At 40.0% G+C, this 12,030-nt stretch overlaps 1 pseudogene; it reads left to right on the forward strand.

Moving 5' to 3' along the window:
- The first annotated feature begins 2,710 nt into the window (after positions 1–2,710).
- Positions 2,711–12,030, forward strand: part of LOC102814364 — a 13,861-nt pseudogene continuing 4,541 nt past the window's right edge.

Genomic DNA, 12,030 nt, shown 5'->3' on the forward strand with positions numbered 1-12,030 from the left:
TTTATAATTCTGGGATTCACATTTAGGTCTTTAATGCATGCTTTGTTGGTTCTCATGCTTCAATTTTGATGTTTGGTTTATGATAAATGCTCTAATTATAAATGAAAAGACACCATAAAAGAAAGTTTCATAATCAGAAAACATGTGTTATAACAAATTACTGTATTTTAGATCTTTCATCTCTAACATGTTTTAATTAAAAGCATGTCTTTCAGTTCTTTGCTCTTACAAATGCTTCAGTGATTTCATTACAATTAAGCAATCAAGCAATATCTACTTCCATACCTAATATGTATAATGAATGGAATTTTTCTTGAATTACTGTTACATACTGAGTGTTTTAAGCCTCTTAGGGACAAAAATGGGCATAATGTTGCGTGTTTTGTGATCATTAAAGTTAGGAATATGTGTAAAGCAATTACAACATAGGAAAATATGAATCTATTTTATCTTCCTTCAAGGCATTCCTTTAAACAGAAGAGGGTGCTGCATGGTTTAAAATCAGGAAAAGTGTCCATAAGGGTTATATCCTTTCATTATACTTATTCAATCTGTATGCTGAGCAAGTAATCTGAGAAGCTGGACTCTATGAAGAAGAACATGGCATCAGGTTTGGAGGAAGGATCATTAGTAATGGGGCGAGCTATCAAATGAAATCAACTAAAGGGCATCTTAACAATAGCACAAAAACTGTTTGAAGCAGGTGATATTTGAAAAAAAAAGTGAGAACAGGTCAGAGTGAAGAAGGTAATTTTGTCCAGCTTTATGCCTCCAAGTACTCGGTCATTTAATCAAGCTTGCAGTTATTACACCGAGTTAAACACTTTTTTGATTGCATTTGATTATTGGTTTTCTCTAAATCAATCTTCTGTCTGAAGATAGGGAAAAAAGGGGTTGTTTTTCTTTACGCTCCAATTTCATACACTTAGATACATTTATTGTCATCTTAGCTCTTCTCATGGTAGGAGAGTAAGTAGCCTTGCTAATCTAGGAGTGGGCATTAGATGTCCTGAAGGCCTGTCCTCTCACATACCGATGAGGAAACTGAGGCCCAGAGAGGATAAGAGACTCAACCAACATGAAAGGGGCAGGTTAGCACCTAGATCTTCTCGGATCTTCCGTCTCTTACTTCGGTCTTTGATCTTTCAGCACTTCATCTGGTCAGCTTATGCTACATTATGTCCTTCTAACCTGTCTTGGAGTTACTTGTGTCTCACTCATCATTCCTAAGACTATGTCACTTGACAGTATTTATTTATAGGCGCTCAGGTGCAGTAAAGCAAAGTGTGACAGATCTTTGTGTTTTGTGAAAGGAATTGGCTTTTAAAAGCAGTTAGTTTGGAATTAACTTTTTAATAGTATGAGGATAGGTAACTGTTTTTATAATGCTAAAAAATGGCTATAAAGAAATGAAGTCATGTTGGTAGTGGCTTGTTGTTGATACTGACTCATAGTAACAGCTGGAGGGTTTGAACTGCCAGCCTGTGGTTACCAGTCCAGTGCTTATCGTACAGTGCCACACCAGGACTCCAGAGCCTGATGTTGGCCATTATGGGGATGGAACCTACATCCTTGGAATTATTATGTCCTGTTCCAGCCAGCTGAGCTAACCAGCCAATCCACGGTTACCAGTCTCTAAAGTTCATTTCAACAGAGGAGTTCCAATATCTGACTTATTTAGTAAGTGAAGAAACTCTCCTTAGATTTAGGCTTTGTAATAATGGTAACGGTTTATCACCGTGTAATCTATATGTTTGTTCTATTGTGCATAAAGTCGTTATGCTTGGTATTGACTCCATGGCACCTAACAACAACAATCATCTAAATTTGCACAGAATCATTGACTTTAACGGAAGTGTTATTGTTCTACAAAGTCGAACTCTGGCTATCAGAAGAGCCTAGCTGTGTCTCCAGTAAGCAAAGGAAGTCTTGGTGTGGCGCTGTGGGTTAATGCGCTGGACTGCAAAGTTGGTTTGAACCACATAAGCAGTTCACATATCCTCCCACCAAAGGAATATTTTTCCCTCTTTAAATTTATGTCAGAGATAAAGCATATAGTTTATGAGTCAGAATCATAGATACACATATATAAATTTGTTTGTGTGGTCTCCATTTTATTTATTTATTTTTCTTAAAGACCTAATCTGCTCTGTAGTCCTGGTGTGGCGCTGTAGGTTAATGCACCAGACTGCAAAGCTGTTTGAACTGCAAGGTTGGCAGTTCAAGCTCACCAGCTGCTCCTTGGAAACCCTATACAGGGTCGCTATGGGTCGGAATCTACTCGATAGCACTTGACAACAACAATCTGCTCTGGTTTGCATTGAAAAATGAAGCAATTTTACTTGGTTAATTGCCCATGACAAATACTGTCAACTTATTACCATAAACTTCAGGTTTGTCTTCTGAAGTATGTCCAAGTGGACTTGAACCTCCAAACTTTTGGTTAGCAGCTAAGCATATTAATCAAGCACACTGACCATGTGTGCCATCCAGAGATGCACATACATTGTCATATGCCTTGAGTGCTATGTTGTTGATAAGTGCTATCGAGTCAATTCCAATTCATAGTGACCCTGTATAGGGTTTTTGTAGAGCAGGTGATGGGTTTGAACAGCCAACCTTATGGTTAACAGTCCAGTGTTCAAGTTGTATAGCTACTTCAGTAAGCAACACATCTTTGAAACCACATGGATGAAAATGACAGTGGTGCATGCTCATTTTACACAAGCTCCTGTCATTAAAAAGACAGAGAAGGAACAAGAGGATCTTCTGGGTAAAGAGAATAGCTTCCACGGAGGCGCACACGCGTAGCGGGGACCACAGAGTGAGTTCTATGCCCATAGAGTCTTGTTGGAGTCCTGGCACGGCACTGTGGGCTAATGTGTCAGACAGCAAAGTTGTTTGAACAGCAATGTCAGTGGTTCAAGCTCACCAGCTGCTCCTTGGAAACCCTATACAGGTCGCTATGGGTCAGAATCCACTAGATGGCACTTAACAACAAGCATTTTGTTAGGGGAAAGTGTGGAGACAGGACTGGGCCTGAGGAGCTGGGCAAATAAAGGACAAATTGTGTCCCGTGAAGAAATCAGGACATTTGTAGTGTCAGTGAGGAGCCAGTGAAGATTTTTAAGGAGAGAAGTGACATGGTCCTAGTATTTTTAGACAGGTAAGCCTGACAAACAGCATCGACTGGTTGCGGCTGCTTTCTGACTTCGATGACTGACTATGTCAGGGAACAGCAGGCAAGCATAGACGTTTTGAGGACATACAGCTATGGGTGATACGTTACTGAGAAGTTGTTGCCAAATAACTTTTGTTACAATCTTCTGTCGTGTGTGTCTATTATCTAACCACATGAGCACTGTTGTTACAACCTTCTGTCCTTGTGTGTGTGTGTATGTCATCTAGCCACTTGAGAACTTTTTTGGATTGTAAATCTTGCAGCAATTCCAGAAAATCTGCAATTGATTTTAGATTTAGATCACCTCCTTCCTGTGTCACAGTAATTGAAAATAAGTCCCTTAGGACAATCGGCTGTAGTCTCATCTCCTCATTCTTTATTCTACTCCTGTCACCCCCAACCCCCCCACCCCCACTTTCTTTGCTTTGGATCTTAATTGGAACACCTTCACATTTAGTACTTAGGGTGTTTATTATGACACAGTGGGTTTTGTGTTGGGCTGCGAACTGAAAGGCCATGATTCAAACCCAACAGCCGTTCTGTAGGAGAAAGACAGCACTGTTGGCTCCCGTAATGATTTATAGGCTTGGCAGCCCTATGGAGTAGTTCTATCTATCCCCAAACAGGGTCGCTATCAGTTGAAATCGACTCAAAGGCAGCGGGTCTATTTTTACTTATGGCAAACATCTTCAAAGTGAAAGACATTCTGAAAAAGAAATGGAAGATTTTTTAACAACCAAACCAAACCAAAACCACCACAAGAACATCTCTGGTTGTTGTTGTTGTTGTGAGGCAGTGTTTTGCTTTTTGGTGCAAAGCTAGGAGTGGTGTTTTTAAAGTTCCTTAGTTTAGTAACAAGATTTGAAAGGCTTGGAGAATAGAGGCAAGTGAAAAAGAAAATAGACTCAGTATTCTTTCTAAGTGAAAAGCACAAAGGGACAAGGCTTAATTCGATTGCAGATTTCTGGGGCAGACTACACTGAAATGATTATTTGTTTCTTTTTGAGATGCCACATTTTTAGGTTATTAGTGATGGCAAACCTGCTAATTCATTACTTTTTTTTTGGGGGGGGGGTGGTTTATGTCCTTCTTTACATGGTCCAGAAATCCAAATTGTCAAATAAAATCAGACACACACACACACACACACAATTTGGAGTGTGGTATCTGTAGTTTGAGACATCGTAGCATATACTATCTCATTTTTGTAAAACATATTATAGTATCTTATTATTCTGGATTAACTACCTTCTTCCCCATAGTGCTGACCAATTCAGGTTCCTCTGCCTAAAGCTTCTGTTTGAATTCAGTACTGTCACCTTTGACTCCATTTACACTCTTCCAGTTGGATTTGGAAGCAGATCGTTACTTTTCATTCTAATTCAAGCTGTTATTCCAACTGCATTGAGAACCAGTGTGGATCTGAACAAGTTCCAAAGCTGGCTTCATTTCAGGAGTCGTGCCTGGTCTGAAGAACACTCTGGGCAGTCGCTCCAAGAGTTGGGTCCAGCTACATCTTGTTAATTGGCTGCCTAATGAACATTTGAAGACAAAGCAGGACGGACTCATTCTGAATAGTAGGGAGTCTCTAACCAGTTTAAGATGCTTTGGTAGCGTACTGTTTACGAGTCGGACTGCCAGCCTCAAGGTCAGCAGTTTGAAACTACCAGCTCTTCCATGGGAGGAAGATGAGACTTTCTGTTCCCATAAAGATTTACAGCCTTGGAAACCCTGTACAGGGTTGCTGAGTCAGAACCAACTCCGCGGCACATAACAACAACCAGTTTAACTTTTATGTTCTCATTTGTAAATTCTTTTTGGCAACTTTATTTCACCAAAGCAAGGTGTCAATATCGTGGAATAAAACAGACTCTGAATCAGGGCAAGAAAATTTCAGATCCACATCCAGACACTAATTGGGAATGTTATTGTTAAGTGCCATCGAGTTGGTTCCATCTCATAGTGACCCTATATAGGGTTTCCAAGGAACGGTTGGTGGGTTTGAACAATCAACCTTGCTGTTCAAACTGCTCTTACTGCCCAGTGCTTATCCCACAGCACCACACAAGTACTTTTCTCTGAGCTTTATGTAGAGAAAAATCTGTACTTCAGTGGACATATCTGAAATATCTGTACATCCTTTCTCTAGATATTTCAGTTGGTTATATGGGGGCTGTTTTATGATTCTGTATGTTATGTGTAACTGATAGACTTACTTTTTTTCTGTTGATACAAACTCTATTGGTTTCCCTTCCCCTAAGCAAACAAAAAAATATGTTTACCTGTGCATTATTGACTATGCCAAGGCTTTTGACTGTGTGACTTATGACAAGCTATGGACTACATTGTGAAAATATTCCAGAACGTTCCATTGCGTTCATGAGAAACCTGTGCACAGATCAAGAAGCAGTCATTCATACCAAACAAAGGGACACAGAATGATTTAAAATCAGGAAAAGTATGCACCAGCGATGTATTCTTTTACCATATTTATTCAATCTGTATGCTTAACAAAGAATCTTTGAAGCTGGATTATATGAAGAAGAATGTAGAATTAGGATTGGAGGAAAACTCATTAATAACTTGTGATATGCAAATGACACAACTTTGCCTACTGAAAATGAAGAGGACTTAAAATACTGATAAAGATCAAAGACCACAGCCTTCTATATGGGTTGCCCCTCAACGTAAAGAAAACAAAAATCCTCACCACTCAACCAATAAATAATATAACGGTAAATGAAGAAAAATGTGAAGTTGTCAAATATTTCGATTTGTTTGGACCCACCATCAACACTCATAGAAGCAGCAGCCAAAAAATCAAACGCACTGCATTAGGCAAATCTGCTGCACAAGACCTCTTTAAAGTAAGCGCAAAAAAGGCCATTTGAGGACTAAACTGCACCTAACCACAATAACCACAAAGCAAAACAAAACAAAAACAACAACATGTAAACTTGTTGCCAGCAAGTCAACTCAGACTCATAGCAAGCCTATAGGACAGCGAGGGTGTCCCATAGGATTTCCAAGATAAACTTTTTGAGAAAGCAGACTGTCACCCCCTGCTCCAATGGAGTAACATGAACAGCTGACATTTGGTTAGCAGCTGATCACCTAACCACTGCACCCCCACGGTTTCTTTCTCTTCCACTAAAGTTGGGGGGGGCGGGGGGGAGGGGGAGGGCAGAGGGTGGTTTTGAATTGCTATTCATTTCAGCAGTCTTTAACTCCACATCAACCTATGTTTCTTGTCTTCTTTGTAGTCACACATCTGCTTGGTTCCCTCAGTGAATGAGCTAAGTCAAATCTTTAATATGTGCTCATTTTTATCTATGTATGGAGGTCATGATTTTAGCTGTTTCTTTAAAATTAGATTTTAACACTCAGCTTCTTCAGTTGGAAAATGGAGATGACGATGCCTCCCTGAGTTTGAACTAATTGGACTGATGTAATCCCTGAGGGCTAAACATGTGTGGTCCTGGTACTTGGAAAGCAGAATCTGCACATCAAAGTCTTCTTTATTATAAAACACTAATATAGCAAGAGGATCCCTGGTGCAACAGGTTGGTGGTTAGAATCCCACCCAACGACTCTGTGGGAGAAAAGGCCTGGGGATCAGTCCCTTTGCTATTACAGCCTAGAAAATGCTATAGAGCCCTTTTAATCTGTTACATGAGATTACTATGAGTTGTAATAGACTGTCTCAACAACACCCAAAAACAACACGGTTGTTTGTGTCTAGACATTATTGGCAGTATGGAGCCAGCAACCACTGCGCTTTACTGTATGTGAGGTGCTGTGGGGGCATGGATATAGACAGTGTTTTCCAATTCCTGTGCAGAGAAGGGTTCAAGAAGGTGCCAAGAGTTCCCTCTTCCTTTCTGGGCTCTTTGCTGTCAGGAATTCAGAGTTTAAGTGTTTTCTCCACACACACATTAGCTTGTCAAACACAAAGTTACTCATCACTTCTGATCTTTGCCTGTGCTCACTGAGGTGGGAGGGGAGACAGAAAGGGGGAGGAGAGCAGAATTTCTGGCATGGAAAACCTCCCAGTGAATATAAAGATTTGTCAGAACACTTAAAGATGACCAACACTTGTTGCTGATTTGTACCCTACGTGTTACATTTAAAATACTTATTTCAGTTCCAAATAAGTATAAGACTGAAAATGTCAAAGAGGAAAGTAAGACTCAAAATTGAGGCCACTGGTATGGCGCTATAGGATAGGCACTAGACTGAAAGTTTGGTTTGAACATCAAGTTCAGCGGTTCAAACCAGCCACTCCTTGGAAACTTTTTACAGGGTCACTAGGGGTCTGAACCAACTCAACGGCACTTAATAACAACATAGGTGTATCTTGTGATGGTTTTTAACAGTTCCAGATCTCCTAGTTTCAATTTTCCATTCTTCATCCCTTTGTGACCTCAAAATATACATGCACACAAAGCATTTTGTTTATTGTTGTTAAGTGCCATGGATTCCAACTCTTAGCAACCCTTAAAGGGTTTCCAACACTTCTCAATCTGTGCAGGAACAGAAAACTTCATTGTTCTCCCACAGAGCAGTTGGTGGACTCAAACCTTGTGGTTTGCATTCCAGTGCTCTGGTCACTGGTAAGGTTATTAGAGGCCATTGATTCCGCTCCGACTTATAGCAGCCATATGCACAACGAACCAACACTCCTCTGTCCTGCACCGTGCTCACAATCCTTGTTAAGCCGAAGTTCATTACTCCTGCTGCTACTGCTGTGCCAATCCATCTTGTTTGGGATCTTTGTTTAGCTGAACCTCCCCTTTATCAAGTATGACGTCCTTCCCCAGTGACTGATGCCTCCTGATATGTCCAAAGTATGAGAGATGAAGTGTTACCATCCTGATTTCTAAGGAGCATTCTGGCTGTATTTCTTCGAACACAGCTTTGTTTTTCTGGCAGTCCATGGTACTTTTAATATTCTTTTCCAACACCATAAATCAAATGCATCCATTCTTTTACGGTCTTCCTTATTCATTGTCCAAATTCCACATGCATATGAGGCTATTGAAAATATCATGGCTTGGATCAGGCACACCTGAGTCCTCAAGCTGATATCTTTGCTCTTGAATACTCTAAAAAGGTCTTGTGCAGCAGATTTGCCTAATGCAATACTGGTCTGATTTCTTAACTACTGCTTCCATGAATGTTGATAGTGGATTCAAGCAAAACGAAGCATTTGACAATTTTATTTTTTTTTCTCTCCAATTATCCTGATGTTATTTACTAGTGCAGTGGTGAAAATTTTTGTTTTCTTTACATTGAGGTGCAGCTCATACTGAGGGCTGTGGTCTGTGATCCTCATCAGTAAATATTTCACTGTCAGCAAGGCTGTCATCTGTATATTGCAGATTGTTACTGAATCTTCCTCCAATCCTGAAGCCTCATTCTTCTTCATATAATCCAGTTTCAAAGACTCTTTGCTCAGCATATAGACTGAATAAGGATGGTGAAAGAATACAACCCCTGCACATACCTCTTCTGATTTTTAGACCATTCAGTGTCCCTTTGTTCTGTTCAAATGACTGCCTCTTGTTCTATGTTCCTCATGAGCACAACTATGTGTATTGGAATTCCCATTCTTTGCAATGCTATCCATAGCTTGTTATGATCCCACAGTCAAATGCCTTTGCCTAGTCAGTACAGCACAAGTAAACTAGTTTTGGGTACTCTGATGTCAACAGTGATACATGTAGTTCCACGTACTCTTCTGAAGCTGGCTTGAATTTCTGACAGCTCCCTGTCGATGTACTGCTGTAACTGTTTTTGAATTATCTTCAGCAAAATTTGACTTGCATGTAATATTAAGGATTCTGTTCCATGATATTCTGCATTCTGTTGGCTCACCTTTCTTTGAAGTGGGCACAAATATGGATCTTTTCCAATTGGTTGGGCAGGAAGCTGTCTTCCAAATCATATGGTATAGATGAGTAAGCGCCTCCAGTGCTGCATCATCAGTTTATTGAAACAGTTCAATTTGTATTCCATCAGTTCTTGGAGCCTTGTATTTTGTCAATGCCTTCAGTGTAGCTGGGACTTCTTACTTCAGTCTGTTTTTGATCATATTGTACCTCTTGAAATGATTGATTTGGTGCAGTGACTGTGCATTCCTTCCATCTTTTCTTCATGCTTACTGTTGCGCTCAGTGTTTTGCCCATAGAATCCTCCAATATTGTAAGTCAAGGTTTGAAGTTTTTCTTCAGTTCTTCCAACTTCAGAAATGCTGAACATGCTTTTATTTTTTCTCCTTGAATATGTATTTATACAAGGAGAACCCCCCCCCACCCACATTTATGTATTTGAGATCAATGAAAACCCAGTGTCATCGAGCGGATTCCAACCAAAAGTGACCCTATATAGGAGTGCTGGTGCGGCGCTGTGGACTAATGCGCTGGACTGCAAAGTCGGTTTGAATCACAAAGTCAGCAATTCAAGCTCACCAGCTGCTCCTTGGAAACCCTATACAGGGCCACTATGGGTTGGAACTGACTTGATGGCAATTAACAACAACATAGGGTTTCTGAGGCTACAAACACTTATGAGAGCATAAAACTTCATCTTTCTCATATGGAGCAGCTGGTATGTTTGAACTACCAACCTTGGGTTTAGCAGTCCAGTTTTTTTTCCTACAGGGCTCCTCATATTTGAGATAAGCCTAGATTAATAAGACTGTGTAGGTACTGGGATGACATATACAAAATTCTGAAAGAAAAAAAATTGCCAACCAAGAATCATATACTCAGCAAAACTGTCCCTCAAATGTGACCGTGAAATTTCTTAATAAGCAGAAATTAAAGGAATTTGTAATGATCAGATCAACTTTATAAAGAATGCTAAAGGGTGTTCTTTGGACAGAGAACCAAAAACGGCAGACAGCAACCTAAGATTACCATACATGACAACATCCATCAGAAATCAATCCAGATATAGAAGTGTTTAAAGTAAAACCACCTGCAAGACTGAAAAGAGGGAACCAGAGATGTATAATGAAGTCAACTACAAAGCAAAAAGAGGGAACAGTGCAGATGCAGAACTTCCGGATGACAAGGAAGTCAAGTAGATTTCAAGATAAAACAGACTGTTTTAAGCAAGGAAAAAAAATTAAATTACAGGGTAACTTCAAAGAAAAATACACCTACACATCAAAATTAAAAAAAGGAAAATCTGAAAGATTTAGTTAACCATTAACACAAATTAAAATGAAAGGAAAACCCACAAACATAATGAACTCAGTGAAACAAAGAAATCAACAGCACTACAAAAAACACACAGGAAACTGACAGCAATCAATTCATACCTATTGATGACTACACTGAATGTAAATGGATCAAGTATACCAGTCAAGAGACATAGAGAGCAGAAAGGATAAGACAACAGGATCCTTCATGCTGTCTACAACAGACATATCACAAAGATGGAAACCATCTAAATGCCCATCAACATAAGAATTGTCAAACAAACGCTGGTACATACACACAAAAGAATACTACAAAACTTCAAAAATCACGCTCAATCTGTGAAACACCTCACAACATGGTTGAACCTGGAGGACATTATGCTGAATGAAATTAGTCAATCACAAAAGGTCAAATACTGTATGTTATAAAAGGTTAAAAGAACAAAGGTCTTCTTGATAAAAGAAACAATCTATAACGATTATGGGGGTGGGAAGGGAGGGAAAATTATTCATGGGTTAAGGGTTGTTGTTAGGTGCCATCAAGTCCGTACCAACTCATAGCGACCCTACGTACAACAGAATGAAACATTGCCCGGTCCTGGGCCAACCTCACAATTGCTACTACGATTGAGCCCATTGCTGCTGCCACTGTGCCATTCATCTCATTGGGGGTCCTCCTTGCGTTGACCCACTGCTTTACCAAGCATGATGTCTTTCTCCATGGACTGGTCCCTCTCTCCTGACCCAATGTCCAAAGTATGAGAGACGAAGTATTTATTGTCAGACTGATTTCTAAGGAACATTCTGTCTGTACTCCTTCCAAGACAGAACTGTTTGTTCTTCTGGCAGGCCATGGTACTTTCAATATTTTTCACCAACACCATAACTCAAGTGCATCAATTCTACTCTTCCTTATTCATGGTCCAACTTTCACATGCATATTAGGCTACTGAAAATGCCGTGGTGGCTTGGGTCAGGCACACGTTTATAATCATCAAACTGCTCTGTTTGCTCTTGCACACTTTGAAGAGGTGCAGATTTGCCCAGTGTCATTTAACGTCTTCACTGCTGCTTTCATGAGTGTTGGCTGTGGAGCCATCATTCCTCGTTACCCTCAAAGAACTGTCAGAAGGCTATGGCAACTGTTTTGGGGATCCTCAAGTGGTAACATTAGTAGATTTTTCTAGAAGAACAATCAGAGGCTAATTAGGAAGGAAGTTTTAAGAAATTGAAAACTGCATTATTGAGAAAAAGGCCAGGAAAATTGCACCATGAAACTTTTTTCCATCCTAACAATGCACCTCCCACTCTTTGTGGGTATTAAGGGCTGTCCTCTAAGAATTTCCTTGGGTAACCTTACTCTACTTACCCTGCCCCCTTGATCTTGCCCCATTCAGATTTATTATTCCTAAAACTCAAGAGAACATTGGAAAGGACCATGATTTGAGTACTTTGAGAATCCACAAACTGCCATTTTGACTCTGTGTAAGTTGAAGAGTAAAAATTGTTCAGGGAAAGCATGTTATTGTTAAGTCAGTTCCAACCCATAGCAACCCTGTATAGGGTTTCCAAGGAGTGGCTGGTGAGCTTCAATGACCAACCTTTCGGTTCAAACTGACCTTGCAGTCCAGTGCATTAACCC

Source organism: Chrysochloris asiatica, unplaced genomic scaffold (genome assembly GCF_000296735.1).
Source record: "Chrysochloris asiatica unplaced genomic scaffold, ChrAsi1.0 scaffold00182, whole genome shotgun sequence".
NCBI lineage: Eukaryota > Metazoa > Chordata > Mammalia > Afrosoricida > Chrysochloridae > Chrysochloris > Chrysochloris asiatica.